Source organism: Citrus sinensis, chromosome 5, assembly GCF_022201045.2.
Source record: "Citrus sinensis cultivar Valencia sweet orange chromosome 5, DVS_A1.0, whole genome shotgun sequence".
NCBI lineage: Eukaryota > Viridiplantae > Streptophyta > Magnoliopsida > Sapindales > Rutaceae > Citrus > Citrus sinensis.
In genome coordinates, this window is record NC_068560.1 from 18,471,661 (window position 1) to 18,496,359 (window position 24,699).

Genomic DNA, 24,699 nt, shown 5'->3' on the forward strand with positions numbered 1-24,699 from the left:
TAAACTCGTCCAGGTATCGATTTCTCACCAAATCTTCAACCTGGGTCTTGAGATCTTTGCATTCTGTTATAGCGTGGCCATGAGTGCCATGGAACTTGTAATAGCGTCCTCTATCTCACCTGTTGGGTAGCTTTGTTATTGGGGCCGGGAGATACAGTAATCCCCGGTCCTTTATGGCCTCGTACATCTCGTCCAGGGACATCTTCAAGGAAGTATACCGCTCATAGTCCTGGTTTTGGTCGATCATGTGCACTGCTCTTTCCCTGTTAGTGCCGTTCTAAGCTGGAGGAGGTGGCAGCGCTTCAGGTATGTTCCCTCTACTACCATGGGGGTGTGGATGAGGATGGCCATATGCTGAGTCATACCTTTTCCAAGGCTCCCTGGCTAGTGAACGAGGAAGTTGCGCCCTGCTGCGTTGATACTGTGGTGGCCTTTGATGAGGTTGGTAAGCGGCGATTCGACCTCCTGTACCACTGCCTGAGGCATAGTAGTCCCTCCTCTTGATCGACCCATTTCCTGGTACAGCTCTCTTCTCTTTCCTCTTCAACCCTTCTAGCTGGTCTGTCTTAATTCGTGCTGCATTTTCCTCCTTGATCTCTATGTCTCTCTTAGTCTGCTCGTAAGCAGCCGAATATGTCTGAATAGCTAGGCTTCTCTAGTTATACCACAGCCGTCATATCTTCACTCCTTCTTTCAATCTCCTTAATGCCTGAGGATCGTTGAAGGCTCCCAAGTCGAGGACAGCACGGTGGAACCTTTTGATGAATTCCTGAAGGGTTTCCTCCTCTCTCTGCTTCACGCTTGTCAGCTCCATCATATCATCTTCCGGTGCCATTGCCCCACGAAACTGCTCTGTAAATTTCTGGCACATCTGCTCGAAGGTTTTAATGCTCCCCCGAGGAAGTTTCATATACCACTCGCGTGCTCGTCCTTCTAGAGATAGTGGGAACACTGGACTTGAGATAATCCTTACACCCCAGTTATGTCGTTGAAGCGCTCTATGTGCACCAACGGATTGGTTCACCCCGAATACCTGAGGTCTGGGAGGCGAAAATCCCTTGGAATGATTGCCCTCATGATCTCTGCCGAGAGCGGGGATTCTCCGTCCAGCATTATCCTCCAACCAGGTGCTCTGCTCCTTCCTTGCATGTCGTCAATTATCTGTGCTAATCTGCGCACTTCTTCCTCCAGCTATACTGCACGACCAGGGTCACGTGCCGCAACTTGATCCCACTCTTACTCTACATCATGTAGGTGTTGCCTGAGCTCTCTTTCCTCCGCATTCGTCACCCCGTCATCATTATCAAAGATCTGCCTTCCTGGGGATTGGTCTTCTCTTCTATGGACTCCTCCCCGTAGAGACGAATTACCTCCCTCACCGCCAAATCTTCTGGTGGTCCGACTTCTCATCATATCATCGTGACCTGGTACCATTCCGCCACTTCTCACCTCTTCTTCATGGATTCCCCTTCGTTCACTCCTCAGCTCATGTAGGATGGTTGTCAGGGTCTCTATCTGCTTTTCCATCCATTCCATCCGGTCATACATGGCTTTTTCCCGTGCTTCATTGCCTATCTCCCTCAACGTTACGGATTCGTTAAGCCTCATATCACCTCCTTGTGCACTACTTCCTCCTACATTTATTGTTTCTTCACTTGCTTTACTCTTCTTCTTTCGGTCAACAGAAGCTTTTTGATCAGCTCCCCACAGACGGTGCTAAAATGTTGATGCGAGATTCTGGTTACCCTCTTGACCACGACCAGGATCTCTCCTCAACTAACTCGACCACGATCAGGATCTCTCCTCGTAAAGCTTCTTCTCTAGAAGTTCCTGCGTACATAGAAACAAGTCAGAGCACGCCGAATGTTTTCCCGGCGTAAACCCTCCGACGATCAAGTCAGGAATGTAGGCTTTGCCTTTCTGGAAAAAACGGCCACTAATCTTATGGCTCTTTTTCTTAGATCTATCGATCAAAAGTTCTCTTTATCTCAGTTTCAATGTCAAAAATTCTAACCCTTTTACCTTCATTGGCTACCTTTTTATAGGCTTCTCCTGAGTTCAGACCTTCCCTCAATCCACGCCCATTACCTTCCCATCTCTTGGAAGTGGATGCTCCGTTTCCGTAATCGTGGGTGGTCGCGTGGTCTTCGTGCCTTGATTCTCGGGTTAGAGTGCACGTCTCGCCAACTGTCGTTGACTGGGTCTCCTCGCCTCAACCGTTAGCAGGAGACTGACCTCGCTGATGGCGTATTCGTGAACAGGAGCAGAATATTCCTGCTCATGTTCTCCTGCTACCAGAATTCTGCAAGATATACCTATTCGTGGAACCCTGCTATCAGGTATATGCTCATCACGACTGGTCTCGTCAAAGTACATCCCCCAAACATCTCCTTTACTTGTTTTAGTTTCTTTTTTATTCCTATTGCTTACCGGAAGCAATTACATAAACATTAATAATTTCTTTGTCTTGATATTTTGTTTTTAGGAACAATTGAAAACTCATCTTCAATCATGCTAACTCCTGAAATCAAACAATTTTTATTTAGGTTTATCCAAAGCCTGCGAATTAGACAAAGATTGAGACGCCGACTATGAGTGCCGAACTCTGATCTGTACTGAGGTTTATTCATCTTTTGTTTTCTGGAATCTATTGAGAAGAAAAAAGAAATAACCAAAATTTGTCAGGTTAATTGAAAACTTGTGGCATCTAGCAATTTAATTATTGGAATCAAACGTCGATATCCCTTTTATTCAAAAATGCTTTCCAATATATAGCCAAAATACAATGTTTAAATTCTACAAAATAGCGAAAGAGTTGCAACTGCTCCCTACTACAGCTACTGCCTAACAAGAAAAAAAAAAGAAAAAAGAGCATCAAGTAGCATTAAACAAGGAGTACAAAATACTCACTAACCCCTGTAGCTTTTGTTTTAAAAAATAACAATTGATAAAAATAATAGTGCCCCTAACAATCTCCTAATGTCATTGCCAGAGTTCGGGGATATGTGTATGTCCTAGGGGAAAGTTTGCGGAAAAAAATTATTTCCTGATCATCACTCTAAAAAGTCACAATAATATGTATTTGATAAATTATGTTGAATATTAACATATTTAATAAAGAGTTATTAAATCCAAGTTTGCATTTAACTTTTTTTTTTCATTTTAGCATAGGAGTTTTTAATTGAATAAACGAGTTTCATAAGTTTGACGACAATAATGTTTAATAAAATTCTTTAAAAACTGCTTATTTTATAAAATTTTCCATAGTATTATAGAGAATTGATTAAACGGTAACGGAAATATCCGATATAAGGAAGGTATTAGCAAATGCATAGTAATTTATACTAGCACTTGAAGAAAGACACTTTCGACAATGTTCAACTAAATCCTAACTGTGAATTTTAATTATGTTGACCGATCTCTCATAGCGCCTATGGTGAGCACCAATTACTTTTCAAAGGAAAATTACTCAAAACTTATTTCCGTAGAGACGAATTACCTCCCTCACCGCCAAATCTTCTGGTGGTCCGACTTCTCATCATATCATCGTGACCTGGTACCATTCCGCCACTTCTCACCTCTTCTTCATGGATTCCCCTTCGTTCACTCCTCAGCTCATGTAGGATGGTTGTCAGGGTCTCTATCTGCTTTTCCATCCATTCCATCCGGTCATACATGGCTTTTTCCCGTGCTTCATTGCCTATCTCCCTCAACGTTACGGATTCGTTAAGCCTCATATCACCTCCTTGTGCACTACTTCCTCCTACATTTATTGTTTCTTCACTTGCTTTACTCTTCTTCTTTCGGTCAACAGAAGCTTTTTGATCAGCTCCCCACAGACGGTGCTAAAATGTTGATGCGAGATTCTGGTTACCCTCTTGACCACGACCAGGATCTCTCCTCAACTAACTCGACCACGATCAGGATCTCTCCTCGTAAAGCTTCTTCTCTAGAAGTTCCTGCGTACATAGAAACAAGTCAGAGCACGCCGAATGTTTTCCCGGCGTAAACCCTCCGACGATCAAGTCAGGAATGTAGGCTTTGCCTTTCTGGAAAAAACGGCCACTAATCTTATGGCTCTTTTTCTTAGATCTATCGATCAAAAGTTCTCTTTATCTCAGTTTCAATGTCAAAAATTCTAACCCTTTTACCTTCATTGGCTACCTTTTTATAGGCTTCTCCTGAGTTCAGACCTTCCCTCAATCCACGCCCATTACCTTCCCATCTCTTGGAAGTGGATGCTCCGTTTCCGTAATCGTGGGTGGTCGCGTGGTCTTCGTGCCTTGATTCTCGGGTTAGAGTGCACGTCTCGCCAACTGTCGTTGACTGGGTCTCCTCGCCTCAACCGTTAGCAGGAGACTGACCTCGCTGATGGCGTATTCGTGAACAGGAGCAGAATATTCCTGCTCATGTTCTCCTGCTACCAGAATTCTGCAAGATATACCTATTCGTGGAACCCTGCTATCAGGTATATGCTCATCACGACTGGTCTCGTCAAAGTACATCCCCCAAACATCTCCTTTACTTGTTTTAGTTTCTTTTTTATTCCTATTGCTTACCGGAAGCAATTACATAAACATTAATAATTTCTTTGTCTTGATATTTTGTTTTTAGGAACAATTGAAAACTCATCTTCAATCATGCTAACTCCTGAAATCAAACAATTTTTATTTAGGTTTATCCAAAGCCTGCGAATTAGACAAAGATTGAGACGCCGACTATGAGTGCCGAACTCTGATCTGTACTGAGGTTTATTCATCTTTTGTTTTCTGGAATCTATTGAGAAGAAAAAAGAAATAACCAAAATTTGTCAGGTTAATTGAAAACTTGTGGCATCTAGCAATTTAATTATTGGAATCAAACGTCGATATCCCTTTTATTCAAAAATGCTTTCCAATATATAGCCAAAATACAATGTTTAAATTCTACAAAATAGCGAAAGAGTTGCAACTGCTCCCTACTACAGCTACTGCCTAACAAGAAAAAAAAAAGAAAAAAGAGCATCAAGTAGCATTAAACAAGGAGTACAAAATACTCACTAACCCCTGTAGCTTTTGTTTTAAAAAATAACAATTGATAAAAATAATAGTGCCCCTAACAATCTCCTAATGTCATTGCCAGAGTTCGGGGATATGTGTATGTCCTAGGGGAAAGTTTGCGGAAAAAAATTATTTCCTGATCATCACTCTAAAAAGTCACAATAATATGTATTTGATAAATTATGTTGAATATTAACATATTTAATAAAGAGTTATTAAATCCAAGTTTGCATTTAACTTTTTTTTTTCATTTTAGCATAGGAGTTTTTAATTGAATAAACGAGTTTCATAAGTTTGACGACAATAATGTTTAATAAAATTCTTTAAAAACTGCTTATTTTATAAAATTTTCCATAGTATTATAGAGAATTGATTAAACGGTAACGGAAATATCCGATATAAGGAAGGTATTAGCAAATGCATAGTAATTTATACTAGCACTTGAAGAAAGACACTTTCGACAATGTTCAACTAAATCCTAACTGTGAATTTTAATTATGTTGACCGATCTCTCATAGCGCCTATGGTGAGCACCAATTACTTTTCAAAGGAAAATTACTCAAAACTTATTTCCGACAGATGTTTAAATATTAAAATAATTTACCGAAGGTTTTTTTTTTATATATATTAATATGACTATATGATAGAGTTCCTTTTAAGTTGTAGTAGTCAAAGACTACAATAGTGAAAAGAGGTTTGTTTGTATAATTCTAAGATTTTGAGTAGAAGGGCTACTTTGGGATTTCAATAGCTGATAAAATAAATTACTTTATGATATGAATGAAATAAATTATTGATAAAAAACTAGTTTAGTATTTAATAAACTATATTGTTGTGACAGCTATAACTTTGAAAAGTAAAGTACTTGTATTCACTAGTGGATCCAACTCATGACTAGTGGGTGCTCAAGGTGCCAAGAAAATAAATACTAAAAATTAAAGAAAAATTACCAGAGTTTCTAATTAGCACCGTTAAATCTTTCAAAATAGCCCCATTAATTCTATTAAAATAGACCCAATAAACTCATAAGCACATAAAATTTAAACTTTAACTTTAAGAATTATGAAAGTCCATACATTAATTAAAAAATAAAATCTCACAGTAAATCATATGGGTACTTTTGCTATTGTTTAATTTAGCCATTGTTAAATCTATTAAAATAACTTCCATAAACTCATAAACACTTGAAAGTTCAGTTTTTTTATCTTATTGTTATATAATATATAAATACAAGATAATTTAAACTTATATCTATTTTTATCATTATATAATAAAATAATTCTTTCACAATAAAATTTATCAAACACAAGTAGAGATTTTCTGGATCTTTCCCTGCTTGCGCTTAATAAATTTTACAATGAAAATATTATTTTATTATGCCATGATCAAAATAAATATAAATATAAATTATCTTTTATTTATATATTAAGGTTTATGAAAAAAAAAAAGATATAATTATCTTTTCGTTAAAATATTGAAGCTATAATATGAATTTTAAAACAGTGTGGTTACTTATATGATAAGATGCTTATAAAAAAACTTATGTTCAATCCCTAATTACTTTTAAAAACTACAACAAAAAATGAGAAATTTATGAAATAAATAGTTTATAACGCCTCAATCTTAATTCCAAACAAGAGTTACTACATTTTTTAAAAAACTTTGAGGGACTGAAGTGTCATTTTATTATCCTGAAATCTGCGTTTTCAGTTAATCCACTGTCGTTTTTAAGGCTGATTCAATTAAGCCAAAACGAAAAAAATGCTTTTGTGTATTGCGGATGGTGTGGGGTTCCCGTGGGCCATTTATCATTTATTAATTAACTTCATTCAATTAATTATGAGGTGGCGCATGCTTCATAATTGTCACAATGATGCGCAATGCACTGAATTTTTATTCCAAGTCAACGCTTTTGACTTTGAACAATTTCTACATCTTCACACCAAAAAGTTTCCTTGAAACTTATCAAACCATAAATACCAGCACTTGGCATACCTGGTCCTCATACCGCACCAATCTGGAAGACTAGAGGAAACTTTCGAAAACTTAAATTAGTTTGCATGAGTTTTATTCTGTTAATGACTTCTTATGGAATGTGTTATCCTTTACTTATTCGACAATTTGTAAGAGTGTTTTTATTCCAATTAACTTTCGCAAACAATTACTAAAACATTAATTAATTCTTTAGTCATGATAATGGGATATTTAAATTATTGAAATCAAACAATTTTAATTAATTATTATGTTTACCGGAAGGAGCAGAAGCTAAGGATTGCGAACTCGACGAAAACTGAGAACGAATTTGTTTATCTCCTGGGGGCAGATGCCACTAAAAATTATATGTTAATGTCCCAGTGGAAAGTTTGCAAAACAAAAATTTTCTCCTGATCACCGATCCAAACAGTTACAATAATAATCAATATGATTTAAAGAAAATATGTTGAACATCAATATGTGTTAGTAAAGAGTGACCTTTGTTTCAAAAAAATATTTTACGGATACTGAGAGTGACGATGTATGTGAGTATTTGATACGCTCTTAATTCGTGAAACTGAGCAATATCAAAATTATCACTACTTCGAGCGAGTGTTTGCTCCAGAGGAATAAACTGGAAGTTGAGAAATGGGAAAGAAGAAAAGAAGAAGAGTCACAGAGAGGAGGAAAAGTGGTCCATTCATTTCATGCCTTTCCAAAAAGACAAATCCCGCAATATATAACAGACAATCGAAAAATAACCAATTTGACAACGCAACAAAAAATGACAAAAAAGAATCCAAAACAAACGCAGCCAATCACAATGCTTTTACAAATCATCCTAAACGACGTAGTCTCGTAGCCAGTCTGGAAGTTTCTTGTTTCGTTTGGGCCGTTGATTCTCTTGCACTGGCTCATGGTGAACGTCCTCCTTGAGTTGACTGACTGTGGGTTCTCGGTTGAGCTCTTCCACTTGTGTCCCCTCTGATGGCTCCAATTTCATATATAAATTCGTATCATTCCCTCCCTCTTGAAAACATACCTTGTCCTCAAGGTGAAATGCTGGATAGAGCTTACAAAAGGCGTCCAAGTTTTCCCAAGATGAATTCTCCGGTGAATTGTCGGTCCATTGAACTAACACTTGAGGCGTTGGCTTCCCCTGTTGCAACACTATTCGGGAAGCACAAATGGCAGCCGGTAGCAAAAGAGGATGGTTATCCACACTCAACTCTGGTAAAGGATGTGAAATAGCAGGGTCATTGCCATGATAAGGCTTAAGGACAGAGATGTGAAAAACCGAGTGGATTTTGGAAGTATTGGGTAACTCCAATTTGTAAGCTACAGAACCCACTCGAGCAAGTACAGTAAATGGCCCGTAGTATCGCTTGGCCAACTTCTAACAGGCGCGAGAAGCTATAGTGGTCTGTCGATATGGCTGTAATTTAACCAGCACTTTATCCCCTACTTCAAAGTGAGCTTCACGGCGATGGGCATTAGCTTTCTAAGCCATTCGATGTTGTGCTTGCCTCAAATTTGCTTTTAAAGATTGGAGAAGAGTATTACGTTCAAGGAGAATGTCCTCCAAAGCTTGGATTGAAGTAGAGCCCTTAGCATAATGAGGAATAGTTGGAGGCAATCGGCCAAATAAAGCTTGATAAGGAGACATCTTCAAGCCACTGTGGAAATGAGAATTATAACTAAATTCTGCCCAACTCAATAAGGAAACCCATTTCCGTGGTTTGTCTTAAGTGAAAGCTCATAAATATTGCTCTAATCCTCGATTCACCACTTCTGTTTGACCATCCGTTTGAGGGTGGTATGCCGTGCTATGACGAAGAGTTGTGCCACTTAAGAGGAATAATTGTTTCCAAAAATTGCTCAAGAACACTGGGTCTCGATCGAAGATAATTGAACTTGGAAAACCATGGATTTTAATGACCATGTCCACAAAGAGTTCAGCTGTCTTGAGGGCAGTAAATTGACAGGGTAACGGACCAAAATGGACAAATTTTGTAAGGCAATCGACAACAACCAATATGACCAAGAAACCTTGTACTAACGGAAGACATGTAACGAAATCCATTGTGACCTCATCCCAAACCATATTAGGTATCGACAATGGTTGAAGAAGACCAGCAGGGGCTTGAGTTGAATACTTAGTTTGCTGGCATATTAAACACTCTCGGATAAACGTTTCCACATCATGACCCATCTTGGGCCAATAGAATGTTGAAGATAATCTGATTAAGGTTCTAGTGACACCCACATGACCTGCCAGTGGCGTAGAGTGAAATTCTTGCAACAGTACGGCTTTTAAAGAGGAGGTAGGGCTGATGTAATAACGCTGATGGTGGAGAAGAAATCCGTTTTGAACGGAGAAGTCAGCTGACAGTTTGCCTTGTAAAAGTTGCTAGTGAAGTGATATTAAATCAGGTAATGTGGTATTCTCATTAAGTAATGACTGCAGTAATTCAAATGAAGGATAGCTGTTGAAAGAAAGGCAACTGGGGGAGATGTTGATGTTATCCTCAGGAGTTGTTTCATAGACACGGGATAGAGCATCAGCAGCGCTATTGGTACGGCCTGGTCTGTACTCAATTCGGAATTGGAAACCCAATAATTTACGGAGATAAACTTGCTGATATGGTGTTTGTATCACTTGTTGAAGGAGTTCTTTGATACTCTTATGATCCATGCGAATAACAAAGAATTGGCCCAACAAATACTGCCGCCACTTATACACAGTTTCCACAATTGCATGCAACTCCTTGATGTAAGTGGAAGAAGCCAGCAATTTGGGACCCAACTTCTTGTTGAAATAAGCAATCGGATGCCCATGTTGTGTAAGTACTGCTCCTATTCCTAAATTAGAAGCATCGGTCTCAATGACGAATTCGGAAGCAAAATTCGGCAACTTAAGGACTGGAGCTTGCACCATTGCTTGTTTAAGAGCTTCAAAGGCGTCCATGGCTGTCAAATTCCATTGAAAGGCATCCTTTCGCAGCAAATCAGTGAGTGGGGCTGCCAAGGAAGCATAACCACGGATGAAGCGCCTATAATATCCAGTGAGACCAAGAAAACCCCTCAACTGTTTGATAGAACGTGGAATTGGCCAGTTAAGCATGGCATCAATCTTTTGGGGGTCGGCTTGTACTCCCGAGGCGAAAACAATATGGCCTAGATACTCAATAGTGGCCTGGCAAAACAAACATTTGGATAATTTAATAAAAAATTGATGAAGATGTAAACAAGCTAATACTTTCTCAAGATGAAGCAAATGCTCGGCCATGGAGGAGCTATAAACCAAGATATCATAAAAAAAAACGATCACAAATTTTCGGAGATGAGCTGCAAAAATCTGATTCATTGTGGCTTGAAAAGTGGACGGGGCATTTGTCAACCCAAACGGCATGACAAGAAACTCATAATGGCCCTCATGTGTTCGAAATGCCATTTTGTATATGTCCCGGTTGTGGACACGAATTTGATGGTATCCCACGCGCAAATCTAATTTGCTAAAAATGGTGGCGCCCCCAAGTTCATCAAACAACTCATCGATTGTCGGTATAGGAAACTTGTCTTTGATGGTTACGGCATTTAATGCACGATAGTCAACACAAAACCGATAGGTGCCATCTTTTTTCTTGACCAAGAGAACCGGGGAGGAAAAAGGGCTTTGGCTCGGTTGGATTATGCCCTGCTCTGACATTTCCCTGATCAGATTTTCCATTTCCGATTTCTGGAAGTGTGGGTAGCGGTATGGACGAACATTGACGGGGGCTGTGTTGGGTAATAAATGGATTTTGTGGTCAATAGTTATGTGTGGTGGTAGGCTAGAAGGTTGGAGAAATAAGTGTTTGTATTGCTGTAAAAGGTTGAGAAATTGAGCAGGAAGGGAAGAAGGAAATTCAAGTGAGGAAGTGTCTGTGATGGAAAATGAAGGCAAAGCATCGATGGCGGGCACTGGTTGTAAGGCACAAAGGCTGGTCACGGTATCACTTTGAACCAATGCCTGCAATTGATTATAAGTGATCAAAGTATTAGAAGACAAATCACCACGAAGCATCATTGGTTGCTCATTTAAAGAAAACTCCATGGTAAGGGCAGAGTAGTCATGGGACACTTTGCCTAATTTCTGTAGCCATTGAATGCCAAGGACCACATATGTGCCCTCAATTGGCAAAATGAAGAGGTCGGCCATAAAAGCCGTGCCTTGCATTGTTAAGTTCACTTGAGGACAGAACTGTTTACACACCAGGAAGTCACTGTTGCCAATATACACTCGGAAGTTGGTAGTGGGATGAATGGCTAACCCCAATCGTTCCGCTAATGCCGGTTTTATGAAATTGTGAGTGCTACCACTATCAATCAGAACTTGAAAGGTGTGCGAATCAATTTCTCCAATAAAACGAAGAGAGCGAGGATTGGCCTGCCCTGCTAGAGCATTTAAACTAGAGATGTCACCAGTAATACCAGCATCTACCAATTATGATGGTTCCTCATTATTTGTGGGTTCCAATTCTTCATCATCCGTGCCCATGAGAAGTATAAATTTACTACGACAGCGATGATTGCTGCTGTATTTTTTGTCACAATTGTAACATAAACCCTTCTCGCGTTTGTCGCGAAGTTCGACCGGAGACAAACGGCGAATTGGTAATGTTGGTGTCGGTAATAATGCAGGTAAAGTGTTTGATTTATTGGTATTGTGGGTTTGTGAGGGAAGAGTTGAAGATGATACGGGGGTGATGGCTGTGGTAACAGCTGCAGGTGATGAGGATGGATAAATGGGTTTGGGTTGTGTTTGGAAACCAAGTGAAAGGGGATACGGTTGCTGCCATTTAGGCCATGAGCGTGAGCTCTGTTTCACTTCGTCATATTTGGCCTCAAAAGCACGAGCTAAGGCAAAAGTTTCCATTAGTGAAGATGGTCTGGAGAAAAGCAATTCCCGTCGAATGTTGGGTTTCAGACTAGTGATAAAAAAACTAATCAAAAGAGGTTCAGAAATTCCAGTGACCTTGTTCATTAAGTCTTCAAAAGCTGACTGGAAATCAACAACCGTGGTAGTTTGGCTTAATTTGGACAAATCCCCTTGGGGATCTTCATACAAAGAAGCACCAAAACGATAGCGCAAGTTAGCTAAAAATTCTGGCCAAGTAGTGAGCAAGTGATTGTTCTTCATCCATTGATACCACGCGGCAGCGCGACCCTCCATATGAAAAGAGACAATCCGTAGTCGGAGGATCGCAGGTATGGAAGCCAAAACATTCTTCTATTCGAAAAATCCATCCATTGGGGTCAGACCCATCGAATTTGGGCACATCCATTTTCATGGAACGAACTACTGAAGAAACTTCAGAACTAGTAAGAACGCCATCATATTTAGAAGATGAAGGGTGTGAAGGGTTGGATGAAACAACTGGTTTGTTGGAAGACCCATGAATTTCTGTACGTAACTCCTCAAAACAAGAGTCAACTGATGTCATGAATTGTTGGATTGTTTGATGGATGGACAGTTGTTGCCCATCAAGTTTGGCGTCAAAAGTTGCTTGAAGGGTCTGTAAAGCAGAAAGAATTTCAGAATTTGCCATGATCAATGAAAGCACCAGTGATACGCTCTTAATTCGTGAAACTGAGCAATATCAAAATTATCACTACTTCGAGCGAGTGTTTGCTCCAGAGGAATAAACTGGAAGTTGAGAAATGGGAAAGAAGAAAAGAAGAAGAGTCACAGAGAGGAGGAAAAGTGGTCCATTCATTTCATGCCTTTCCAAAAAGACAAATCCCGCAATATATAACAGACAATCGAAAAATAACCAATTTGACAACGCAACAAAAAATGACAAAAAAGAATCCAAAACAAATGCAGCCAATCACAATGCTTTTACAAATCATCCTAAACGACGTAGTCTCGTAGCCAGTCTGGAAGTTTCTTGTTTCGTTTGGGCCGTTGATTCTCTTGCACTGGCTCATGGTGAACGTCCTCCTTGAGTTGACTGACTGTGGGTTCTCGGTTGAGCTCTTCCACTTGCGCCCCCTCTGATGGCTCCAATTTCATATATAAATTCGTATCAGTATTTGACCATTCCACTTTTTGATTAAGCACTGGTGTGGGACAGAGAAATCTGACTGATGAAAAGGACTTTAAAAATTGAAAACAATGGCTATAAATAAAGCAAATCAAACTAATTGAAGCATAAGTTAGATTGAATGTAGAGATAATTAACATACATTCGTCAATAAAATCAGTCCCGTTAATGACACTTATAACTGCTTTATTTCAGTAACCATGTGTATGCGCATACCCTGTGGTATTATTGAAATCATCTTGATCAAGATAGGTTATTGAAAGATTCTTTTACTTTTTATTGCATGCATGGTACCACAAGCTCTGAATGATTTTTCCTTTTCCATGGACCTTAAATTTGAAGAATTTAATGCCAATTAAAATATAAGGACTACCAGAGTAGCAGAATAGCAGAGGAGAAACTTGTTAGAAAATTTATTAGATAATTTGTTGTGGACTACAGAATCTTGACAGCTGCGCTTAACCCACATCTACGTCTTTTTACTGAAAAACTCGATCACTATCCTTCCATTAATGTTATCTCTAATTGTGTGGCCTTCTTTTGTGGCAAGATTTAGAAGAGAGACACTTGAATCCTTATTATTAAGCTTGTTATCAAATGCCTCCATAATTTATTTTTTCTCCTTGAATCCACACAATCGACTTTGATCTATTCTGAAGAACTTGCATGAATGAAACTATGCAAGAGCTTGTCATCTTGCATAAATGGTTTTAGATGTTTTTCATCTCCGAAGAAGCTTAATTTCCTTTATCTTGCTTGTAATAGGGAATGCTGAAAGCTAGATGTAACCAAAGGGTACTTCTTTCATTTCAACTAGATGGTCTAAAATTCCAGTGCAGAGAAAATTAACTAAATTGAAATTAATCAAAAATATATTTTGAAAAAAGTTTAATAAAATAAGTGTAATCTATGCTGAGGTAACCTGAAACGAATGTAATTGAAGATCTTAACGAGCCGTAAAAGAATTCAAACTCAATTCGGTCTTGATTGATATTAGGAAAGCGCATCGCACGAACTGTATACAGCATCACAGAATAAAAAATAAAAAATAAAAAGATTGATTCTGAGGCGATCATCATCTTCGCTACAATCTTCCCAGTCTTGCTCGTTTTCTTCAATTAGCTTGTTGCGGCGTTTCTTCGATTTCTGTTATGTTAAATGTTCGGCCGCCGCGTCATCATTATAAAGAGATAACGCAACCCGCCTCACGAGGAAATAGTTTTTCTTTTTAAATATAATTGTGATTAATCCACACTCTCACGCTACATAATTGTGATATATAGTTTGCATTTTCACTTAGATTGCATCAATGGCTATGGATTGGATATTCAAATTAAATGGATTAGAGTTTGAAAAAATTAATTTATTTAATAAATGGATCGAATTCGATTCGTTAAATAAATAAATTGAATTCAAGTTTATGTTTGATTTTTTTAATTATTCATTTATTTTTACAATTTAAATTGTTATTAATGTGTCTTATTAATGAATTTATAATTTGAAGTTTGCAAATCTGTAGTTTAGATGATAGTATGTTTGATATGTTGAATATGAAGTTGGAACAGTTGTAAGGCCAAAATAGCATATTTATAAAAATTCTTTAACTCATGGCTATATCAATAAATTAAAAAGATTAGATGGGGCCGCAGCAATTATCAGAAATTCTTGTTGACTATGGAGATTAAATTGTTTTACATATAACCGTATAAGGATTATTTTGAATTTTGAAAGGCCTTTCAGCATATTGTTAAAATGTTGAACTCAACCAAAAAAGGTTTAATTTATGTGAATAGGGGTTTAATATTAATTAGTTATTAAAACATGATGATGTTTAACTTTTCATCAAATAAATACTAATTATTGTCAATAATTAATCAAAAAATTCATCAAATACATACTAATCCCTAGATTTTGCTCCTTTGGGTAAACCCCAATAAATTTCATTAGTTTAAGTACATCTCATTAGTTTAAGTGCACCTCATAACTACTTATTAAAAAAAAGGGGAAAATCTCATAACTAAAAAAATTAGTGGTTTAGTATTTGTTTGCTAAAAGTAATTGGAATAATAACACTTCTAAAAGTTGTAAAACAGGCAAAGGAGATAAGTTTAAAATATGTACCAGTCGAAGCAATTGAAAGAAGAACAACAAAGCAAAACCAATTTAAGTTGAGAACTTTTCTCCTTTCTTTCTAGTTAGTGCAGACTGAAGTAGATAAAAAAATTATGCCATGGGGTGGTTGGTACTTACAGTTTCATAAGTGGCCATGCTTGCCCACTTGAAGAGTTTTTGGCATAAAACTGTAGATATTTATATGGTATGCTTTAATTCGTTATTTTATATCTTCAGGATTTTCTTTTTCAATTACATAAACAAAACAAGGAAAAGAAATGCAGTATATAGTATTTCTTTATCTGAATTAGGTTTATATCGAACGTAATTGCTTACGTACAATTACATAAATAAGGAAAAAGAAAAAAAAATTCTAGGTGGTAAAATGTGGACAAGAAGTATTAAGGACATCACATAAGAGGAAAATATGACTCATGACTTTTAAATCACTCTAAAGGATGAAAGGGAAGCTGAAAAGGTGAAGACATAATGGGAAGATCCCAAAAACCAGTATCAGCCACCTTAAATCATATGACAATAATAGAAAATGACTCCTATAGTATATCCAAGTCGCCACATGTACGTATGGGACCACAAAATAGTGACAACCTCACTAACAACATCAGTACACAATATTATATCACAATCTCGACCTAGATTGTCTCCAAAATATTTCCTAATAAGCCACCAAAATCATATTTAAGAAAAGGGGACCACTAACACAGCTACCTGCATAATCTCCAGTGAAATCAAGTGCTCCTCAACCATGTTAACTCATTTCAAATGGACCAATTATAATTAAAGACACATTTCCAGTAAAGACTGTCCCCCAGAGGACAACTGTCCAACCCAAGCAAGCTTAAGAGCCTTAACAAGAAAGGCCAAATCACCCTTAAAACCCAACCTAAAATGGGAAACAACCAATGATAGTCCGCTACAAGTTCAATAGAGCACAAAAATGCCCTCAAGGGCACTCTACTTTAAAAGGTCAGGTTGGTCTCACAGTAGAAGTAGGTTCATTCACTCACAAAAACACTCAATTTTTCTCTTACTTTAGGGTTTCTTGAAAATTTCTCACCTCCTTCAACATTCCACTGACTTTGTAGTCGAAGTATTGTCGCCGGCCACCAATGATAACGCTTCTAATGGTTGTTTCTTGTGGTCTCGAGTTCGTCTTTGCCACAACCTTCCCCAGCAAGACTGTTTTTGGACACTTTCATCTTTATCACCGCTAGAAACCACCTTCTGCAGAGAAGCTTTCATAATGATTAGGGCTAAATCAAAATCAGATTAAAACATAATTATAGATCTTTGTTGTGCTTTCTCATTTTAGAATTTGATAGAAAAACTAGCAGATTAACGGTCAACAGACAATTGACACACAATAAGTTATACCAATGGCATGTCATATGGATCCGAATTTGTTAATTAAAGCTGATTAATCTTCAAACATTACATAACTTGCCATAATGATGATCATAAGTGTTGCATATCTTTGCTAGGATTGCTTTTTTGAGATATGTCAAGACAATTTTCATTATTTTTCTCGTAGTCTTTCCTGAATAGTTCTCTTGCCAAAGCTGCACAGATTGCCATTTGTGACCATTGCTGGACTTTCAAATCGTTCAAGGTTTTGTTGCTGATTTTGCAAAATCTGACCTTGCTGTTGATCAAATTAGTCCTAGAATTAAAATTATGATAAAATGAAAAGAATTGAAATTATGATAAAACGAACAAAAAAAATCCTTAGGACATGAACAATTAAGTAAAGATTAAAATACCATATATTTTAGATCATTATACCAAAAAAATTTCCAAGAGGGAAAGCGTAGCCATTTATGAACTGTAAATACCAACCACTCACGGCATACTTGTATGTTGTATCTTTTCAAACAGCATCTAGTTAAAAAAAAAAATGGAGAAAACTTCTCAACTTAAATTGGCTTGCTTAGTTGTTCTTCTCTTAGCTACTTCTTCTCGTATATGTTTTAAAGGAAAACTAGTAAAATTGCCATTTTTCACCTGTCGGATAAAAGTGACTTTGAATAGTTTAATATTCATTTGTACTATAAGTTGAAGAAAAAGTTGAAAAAAAGGAACAAACAAATTTGCACGCATTCTATACTGAAAGTTTTAGTTAACTTAATTAGAAGTTTGCATAGGCATTAAAATGTTGGACTTCTGTTGCATGTGAATGAATGGATAAAAGTTAATGAATGTAAAATTTCTTGACTTTCATGCATGCACAATAAATGCCAAATCAAAGGTATGGTAATCAAAACGTCGGCAAGCTTGGTCCAAGACTCTTAATTTATCAAGCTAATTTAGTGGCAGCAAGACTTGATTATCCGGATTTTGGTCCGATTTTCTTGGACAATGAGAGAGCCTCAACATCTGTAAATTTAGAGTTCACTGAATTGCAAAGAGAAGAGACGCAGGTGAATAACCATAAAGTTAGAAAAAGAGAGAGCACTGAGTATATGGAGAGATTTGGGTGCAATTCGTTTAGATGCGAGATAAAATATTCTGAGAGTGTGCTTGTAACAACTTTTTACATAGTGAAATTTTTATTTTGTTGTCTTTGGTAGTTGTAGTTTTTACTTCGTTCATGTAAATCTTGTGTTATATGATTAGTGTAATCTCCATTTTATTTTTCATTTATTATTTGCTTTACATATTGGTAGTGGAGATTTTGGTGGGAACCGAAAATTCCCAACATCACCCTAAAGATGCCAAAACCAACATTTTAAAATCTACCACCTTTTTCATCTGAAGTTTCCAATTTATTAGTAAATTTATTGAAAAAGATGATTTTGCCATTGTAATTTAATTTAACATTATAATACAAGGGGTTTTTTTTTATAACAGCGAGATAGGACAAATAATGTCAGATTTGGATTTATATTACCGGTGTTTATTGAGCTGCAAGCGTCCACTTTTGGTCAATAGAATCAGTTAGCCACGTCATCGACTCCTAACTGACTTTCCCACCTATATATATATATAAAACTAGTGTATTTTTTAGTTATAAATACTCTTCCCAGAAAGTCTCTGTCCGTTACAAACACACCCTTAACTACAGATTTGAATCACACTTCAACAGTATCTCTATATGTACCATAACTTTTCCTGAGTTTCACAAAGAAATTTCTGCACAAAACTAGAAAAACATGCCTTAAAATATACCCAGCATTTAACAATTGATCCATAATTGAAAAGTTTCATTTCAGTTACTTCTTTAATCTTTTTCTCTTTTAAACTATTTGTTACTGCATTCAATCAACACGTCAATAAAACAGGTATTGAATGTCATTTTCGCACCATAGAGAATTTAATTTAATGTATTATTATCATATTTGTTCTGCTGTTTACTACATAAATAGTTAATATTAACTTATAAAAAAAAGTTCTTTGGGAGCACATGAAATTGTTTAATGATTTTGTCCCATTTTTTATTTCGCATTAATAAAAAGAAAAAAGTAATCAAATTGATGAAACAACATAAATTATTTCTTAGTAGTTAAACAAAATATTATAAGAGTTTTTAATGAAAAAAATCACTTATTATCGTAAGGTTTCTACTACTGTCACTCTATTAATTAAACGATAAGCATTTTCATTAATGGTTTTTTTTCCCCTGAAACAATAACTAATGGGTTATCATAATGTTTCCTTGCAAGAATTATTTTAAATTTCAAAAGTCCTCTTAAAAAACAATCGGATATCTGTCTCCCGAACTCTTTTACTCAATCAAAAAGTGAAATGTTGAAATCAATCAAAAAAAGAAAAAGATTTAATGCAAATTTGGGGTTTAATTCTTTATTAAGATGTGTTGATATTCAACATAAGTTCATCAAATACATATTATTATTGCTTTTTAGAGTGATGACCAGGAGAGAATTGCTGTTCTGCAGTCTTTCCTCCATCACAAATACACCTTCCCTCCTTGTCGCAATACCCTCGACCAATTTCCCATAAACCTGCGCAATCATCGGCGGTTTGGCAAGCTTTGGATAAACCTAGTTAAATAAAAATTATTTGATTTCATCAGCTCTCGGGAAAGATGAGCTTTTCAATTGTTCAAAAAGAACAAAATATACATATGAACAAAGAAATTGATATTGTTTTTGCAATTGTTAGCGAGAAGCATTAACTTGAAATAAAATAAATTGAATAAAACAAAGAGATAATTAAGTTTAAATATATTACCAGAAGAAGCAATTAAGAGAAGAAAACCAAGCAAGTCAATTGAAGTTGAGAAGCTTTCTGCATTCTTTGAAGTTGGCGCAGTATGAATTAAGGAGATACAAATAGGCCAAGGTGGTATTTATAGTTTGAATAATGGCTATGCTTTCTCTCTTGGGAAGTTTTTGAAATACAGTACATATGTGGTATTTTAATTTTAATTCGTTTTACAGTATATGGTATGTTATCTGAATTAGGTTTATATTAAACTTGCTTGCTTAGTTACAATTACATACATAGGGAAAAGAAAATGAATTATATATATCTTTACTGTGCTTTCTCATATTAGAATTTGAGAGGAAACTGAGGTAGTAAAAAATGAGATATCTTTGCTGTGGTTTCTCATATTAGAATTATATCCTAATTCGTTAACTAAACATGGTTTAATTGTCAAAACATTACATATCTTGCCATAATGATGAATTGATGATAACAACTTTTGCATATCTTTGCTAGAGTTTCTTGTTTGAGATATGTTAAGGCAATTTTCATGATTTTTCTTGCAGTCTTTCCTAAATAGTTCTCTTGCCAAACCTACACGCATTGCCATTTGTGTGCGAACAGATGACCCCATTACTGGACTTTCAAATTATTCAAGGTTTTGTTTCTGAGTTTGCAAGTTCTGATCTTGTTGTTGATCCAATTAGTTATATAACTAAAAATTATGATAAAATGAAAAAGAAAATCACTTAGGATATGAACAACTGAGTAAAAATTAAAAGCATTTGCTCCTACATCTTAACTTTCCAAGACAGAAAGCATAGTCATTTGTGAACCGTAAATACCGACCACCCCCTGGCAAATTTCCTTAATAGTTTTCTTGCCAAATCTATATGCATTGCCAAATATCTGCCAATAGATTACCGATAATGGACTTTCAAAATGTCAAGTTTTACTGCTTATCATTTGGCAAAATCTGGTCTTGTTGCTTATCAATTAGTCATAGAATTACATTATGTTCATTATTATCTGTAAAATGAAAAAGAAAAATCTTTATTCGAATACCAATGACGAGTTAAAGATTAACAACATACCATATATTTCTAGATAATTATAACCATAATTGAAACTATAAATAAAAGCCACCCCTTGGCATACTTATTGTATCTCTTTCGCACTGCACCAACTCGAAAGAATGGAGAAAACTTATCAACTTCAATTGGTTTGTCTGGTTGTTCTTCTCTTAATTGCTTCTTCTGGTAAATATTTATTTTAAACTTATGATCTCCTTTACTTATTTTATTTATTTATTATTATTATTATTATTATTGCAAGCGCTTCTTGCAAACAATTACGAAAACATTATTAATTTCTTTGTCTATGTATTTTGTTCTTTCTAACAATTGAAATGCTCATCTTTAGTTCCGAGAAGTGAGAACTGATCATGAAATCGAATAATTTTTATTTAGGTATATCCAAAGCACAAATAGCAAGTTGCAAAGTCGACAGTGATTGTGACAAGATCTGTGGACGTGGCAAAGGCTATTGCGAGGGGGGAATGTGTGAATGTCCTAGAGTAAAGTTTGCGGAACAAAAATTATGTCCTGATCATCACTCCAAAAAGTGACAATAAGATGTACTTGACGAACATATATTGATCTTCAACATGTCTTAATAAAGATTTATTAAACCCAAATTCGTATTAAACCATTTGATTGTAGCATTTCAGTTTTTGATTTGAATGTAAAGGTTTGGTGCTTTTGAAAAGGACTTTCAAAATTCAAAACAACTCCTACAAAGGAAACATTACATAATACATATAACCAACCCATTAAAAATCCTCCGTCCTGTCAATGAAATTCATATTCCAACTCTTTGCACCTGTTTTTCATTTATAGCTTTTTCTTTCACACAATCCAATCTCTTTCCACCATATAATTCAACAGATTGACGCTTTAGAGCGCTGATAATATCCTGAAAAAAATAATTATACTATTAAAACAGAGAATTGTGGATAATCACCCAACATGGCAAAGTGAAAAACACGTCACATTACGAGAGTTTTCACCAAATATACAGTAATTCTAATGGATATTGTTGAGGGTTAGAAAATGCATATTTATAAAGGAGAAAACCGTCATTTTACATTTCAAGTTTTACTAACAACCCTTACTTTTATGTATTTAACCTTCTTGTGATTTAATTACATGTGTTTTATTTTAATTAAGTATTTTATGTATTTTAGGGGTATTATAGTCATTTCACAATAAAGGAGAAATCAGACGGCAAAACAGACATCACTTTTGAACTCAGGACGGTCGAAAACCTTAGGAGGAGCATAAAAGGAAAAATGGCACTATTCACATGTACGGTACTATTCACATGTACGGTACTGTATACGTTACTGATCACGACACTGTTCACATAGACGGATGATGACGTGGCATTGACCGATGATGTGGCATTGACTGATGAGGTGTCACGATCCTGTTGGGCTAAAATTCTTATGTACTGTTGATGGTGACGTGGCAGCATATCAGTGGACGAAAAATCTCACGTACGGTGCATGCATCACACAGGATTATTTTCAACCAAACCGTGTTACTGTTCATCCGGGTCAAACCGTGTTACTGTTCATCCACGTGGTCAAACCGTGGACTGTTAACTGATGACGTGGCGCAATCCTGAGCGTCCAAACTGTTTTTAATCCGATGGCCATGATTTACTCCATGTATCTATAAAAAGGGGGCCTCCCTCCCTAATTTGATATCTCTGAATCCATTTTTTGGATCCATTTTCTGTAATTCCTTCTCCATCTTGTATTTTCTTCGTATTTTAATAAATTTCCATTTTGCCCCTAGTTCAATTATGCGTAGCTAATTTTCTTTCAAGCTTGGGTTGAAGGTGAAGTCTCAACATGTGTCATGGGCTTAATTTGGTAAATTTATTTTCTCTTCCCCTCTAGTTTTTGTGGATGTTTTGACTTCTCGTCGACAAATAATACTAATCTTGTCTAGTACCGCCTTGGTTTCACCGGCCCTCTACTATAAGGTTATTATTATTTGGCACGATAAGCCCTTAGCACCATATTGATTAGAGCGTGGTTCATGAGATGTGGATCCCCCCCTCATGATTTAATTGGCATTAATACGGATTATTTAGCCCATGATGCATGTTGATACGGATCCGAATACCCAAGTACGTCAATTTAATAAATTTTCTCTTCAATTTATTTTCTCCATTGCAATTCCAATTTTAGAATTTATTCTCGCCATTTTAATTTAAGTCTTAGCATATTCCAAATCATTTCCACCATAAATCCAACCACTCATTTACAAAATTAATTCTATACACAATTAAAATCCACCTCCTCGTGGGATCGACACTCGTCTCCATTAGTCTATTCTACAATAGATTCGTGCGCTTGTGAGTACATTAAAATTTGCACAACAAGTTTTTGGCGCCGTTGCCGGGGAGGTAAGTAATTTTAATTCATAGAATTAATTTTTGTGAATAATTTCTTTTATTTGGTTTCTTGTATTTTTTTTTAATTATTAAGAAAAAAAAAGTGAATCTACATATGAAGGTTAGTATTTCTTTTCTTTTTCTCTTCTTTAAAATTCTGTAATTTAATTTTCAATTTAATTTTTGTTTATTTTATTAATTTAATTTTTAGTTAATTTATTTCACGTATTTGTTTTTATGTATTTTTATAGAAAGGTTTTAGCGCAATAAGGTTAATATCGTAAATTCTCCCTCTTCTTTATTTTTATTTGTTTTGTTCCTATCTTTATTTTTATTTTGTTTGTTTTGCATGCATGGTCGTAGGTCATTATTTCCTAATCTTGAACCTATAGACCTTGAATTAGAAAAAACACTTCGCACACAAAAGCACATTAAAAATAAATTTGGAATGGATTTACAAGCACCACAGGAGAGGCCATTTAAGGACTATTTTAGTCCCTTAGCTAATTTGAGCACATCATGCATAAGATACCCAAATGTTGCTGCTAGGAGTTTTGAATTAAAACCTAGTGTGCTAAATTGTCTCCCCACATTTTATGGCCTAGAAAATGAGGATCCATATAATCATCTGAATGATTTTCATGCTATTTGTCAAACTTTTAAATACGAAAATTTTTCAGACGATGATGTTAAACTCAGATTATTCCCATTTTCTTTAAAGAATAGAGCTCGTTCATGGTTAAATACATTGCCTGCCAATAGCATTTCATCATGGGAACAAATGGTTACAAAATTTTTGAATAAATATTTCCCAGTGCATAAAACCAATGCTATTCGTAGGGAAATCTCAGAGTTTACCCAGAGAGATGACGAGCAGTTTTTCGAAACGTGGGAGCGATTCAATGGGCTACTCTTGAAGTGTCCACATCATGGGTATGAGAAATGGCACCAATGCCAATACTTTTTGGAGGGATTACTACCAAATGTGCAAGAATGGCTAATGGCAACAAGTGGAGGAGAGCTAATGTCAAAAAGTGCATCAGAAATTTGGGAGTTTTTCCAGCGACAAGCGGACAATTCCCAACAACGGAGTCGATCACTCAGGAATACTAGAAGGATTAAGGGAGTAAATGAGGTTTACAATGGCGAGTCAAGTTCAGAAATCAAAGAAGTCAAAGCGATAATTGAAGGTCTCTCTCGACAAATAGCATCGTTATCGACTGCTAAATCAACAGAACCACATGACCATGACTCATACTCAGATCAAGCCAATGCCATAGGTGTAATGAGAAAGCCATCAAATTACAACCCATACTCCAACACATATAACCCTGGATGGAGAGACCACCCAAATTTTTCATGGTCTCAAGGACTCCAACAGAATGGACCAGCAGCTCCAGATCCACCAATGCAACCAATTCCTCAAAATCCTCAAGCCTCTCAGCCCCCATTTAGAACATACAATCAGAACCAGAACTACTCTCAACCCAGACCATGGGAGGATTCATTCCCGAATCTCAAGAATCTTATTCACTCTACGATTGAGCAACAGAACCGCACCATTGATGGACTACGAAATGAGTTGAGAGCAGGCTTCAATTCACAAGCTCAATCAGTTTCAAGCCTCGAGAAGATGGTGGGACAGCTTGCTTCTTCAGTTCAAACCTTGGCAATGACTGTTGAGAAAGGCAAGTTTCCAAGTCAACCAATGTCTAATCCTAAAGGAGTACAGGAAGCAAGTACCAGTTCACCACAGAAGCATGGAGAGGTCAAAGCAGTCATGACTTTGCGAAAAGGAAAAGAAGTCGACAACAAAGTGGAGATGCCGGTGACAA

General features: G+C 36.4%; 1 long non-coding RNA gene across 1 annotated transcript; it reads left to right on the top strand.

Moving 5' to 3' along the window:
- The first annotated feature begins 20,588 nt into the window (after positions 1–20,588).
- Positions 20,589–21,095, top strand: LOC127902078 (uncharacterized). Its single transcript, XR_008054512.1, has 2 exons — positions 20,589–20,658; positions 20,869–21,095. It is a non-coding gene; the product is annotated as an uncharacterized LOC127902078 (long non-coding RNA).
- Positions 21,096–24,699: the final 3,604 nt, after the last annotated feature.